Source organism: Lithobates pipiens, unplaced genomic scaffold, assembly GCF_037356315.1.
Source record: "Lithobates pipiens isolate NorthernLeopardFrog02 unplaced genomic scaffold, aLitPip1_a1.2 Scaffold_16, whole genome shotgun sequence".
NCBI lineage: Eukaryota > Metazoa > Chordata > Amphibia > Anura > Ranidae > Lithobates > Lithobates pipiens.
The window spans coordinates 351915912-351917856 of record NW_027507748.1 but is presented as its reverse complement, the minus strand read 5'-3'; the positions used below and the strand labels follow the sequence as shown (position 1 = coordinate 351917856).

At 41.6% G+C, this 1945-nt stretch overlaps 1 long non-coding RNA gene across 1 annotated transcript; it reads right to left on the bottom strand.

The window, feature by feature from the left end:
* Positions 1-203: 203 nt before the first annotated feature.
* LOC143984376 (uncharacterized) lies at positions 204-1381 on the bottom strand. Its single transcript, XR_013274817.1, has 3 exons — positions 1306-1381; positions 541-719; positions 204-445 (listed from the first exon to the last, which is right to left on the bottom strand). It is a non-coding gene; the product is annotated as an uncharacterized LOC143984376 (long non-coding RNA).
* Between the last annotated feature and the right edge of the window lie 564 nt (positions 1382-1945).

Here is a 1945-nt window from a genome sequence, read left to right as displayed (position 1 = left end):
TTTCCCAACAATTTTATGCAATGTCAAATAGGATTCTTCTTTGTTTCGACCAACTAAATCAGTTCCCTCATGGAACTGATCCTTTCTTGGTGCAGAAACACCCTCCTGTATCTATGATCAGCCCCAAGTACTGCAATCTTCTTGATGGTTTTAAGGAGGATTTCTCTAGGTTGGGAAACAACAAAAGATTCGCCCTGGGACTTTAAATGAAGTGGGTACTGTTTCCGCCAGTAAACATAACAGTAGTAACTATAATATATGGTTTATTCAAGTACAATTGTTTACATGGATAAATAACATCAACGGTTGCCAATATAAAATATATAAACAAGGAGTATTGGTACATAAATGTAGAAGTAGTACATGGTACACGGGCATCATACTACCCGACTAGTTTCGTGAGATCCAGCTCGCTCTTCAGGGGTGGATGTGTGTAACAATGTACCTAGGATGAACAGAAATATATATGTTTGGCAATATAGCACAGTATTAGTTATAACAGCGCAGGGTAGGAGGGGTTGTAGGCCCCCCCATACTTACCACTGAGCTTGGCCATGGCTCCAGGTGTGCGGCCTCGAGACGGCAGCAGCGTATGCCTCCCCTGGGAGCTGAGGGGGCAGGATCAAATGGGACCCCATCCAGGGCCAAACGGAGAGCAGGCATGGCAAAGGTGTAGTGATGTATCCCTAGGGTCCTCATTGGTCAATAAAAAGTATAGGCTGTGAACATAAGTATGTTTGTCAGGCATCTGAAGTAGTAGAGTAAAATCAATAGATATTGGTATAAAGATATGTATGCATGAATGAAAGGCCTGAGCCAAAAGTTGTAGGGCCATGAAGATGGTTAGAAACCTAGGACAACAGAGGGGTACTACCAGGTGACAAAGTGGACAAAGAGAGGGGGGAAAGAGGTGAACTACAATTGTGTGGGTAGTGATGTATCCCTAGGAACCTCATTAGTCCATAAAGCGTATAAGCTATAAACAAATATGTTTATCAGGCATCTAAAGTAGTAAAGTAAAATCAATAAGTATAGGCATAAAGATATGTATAGCCAAGTAAAGCCTGAATCAAGGATGGTAGGGACATGGAGATGGTGGAAACCATAGGGTAGCAAGGGGGTACTGGCAGGTGACAAGGTAAGAAAATTAAAAAAGAAAGATGGACTCGTGTGGAAAAATCATCAGTATCCAAAAAAATAAATAAATAAATAAATAAGAATAAGTGCTCGTAAGATAAACAATGTGTGAGATATGCAAGTGTGCCTAAATAAGGTAAGTATCAAAAAGGTGAATATGGTAAGTACCTGAGTCAGGTGAATATCCTAAGTATAAAAGTAATGAGACACAGCAAGCAATCTCCACAGCTGTGTGTGTCCTCAGTGAAGAGGTTGGGAATCCAACTTAGGTCTTCCAGGTAGCAGACTGTGGTGACCAAAGTTTGGTTTAAGCAGGCTACCGATTGATCCATCAAGAGTAGATTGTCCAAGTAGGCTAGTATTGTTATACCTTTGACCCTTAACTTGGCTAAAGGAGGAGCCAGGATCTTTGTCAACACTCGGGGTGCAGTAGCCAGACCAAAAAGGTAGAGCTACAAACTGAAAATTAAGATTATCTACTGCGAAGTGTAGAAATTTCTGATGAGCAGGGAAAATCGGCACATGGAGATAAGCATCCTTGATGTCGATTGATGCCAGAAGTTCCCCCCCTTGTAGGATGGAGACTACTGATCAGATTGATTCCATGCGAAAGGAACAGATATTCAAAAACTGGTTTAGATGTTTGAGATCTAAAATGGGTCTGACATCCTTGTTTGGTTTTGGAACCGTGAACAGGTTTGAATAAACCCCAAACCTCGCTCTCCTAAGGGGATCTCCGATATCACTCCTTGAGACAAGAGATGACCCAGAGCTAGAGAGAGACTTATTTTTCATTGGATCACTGAGA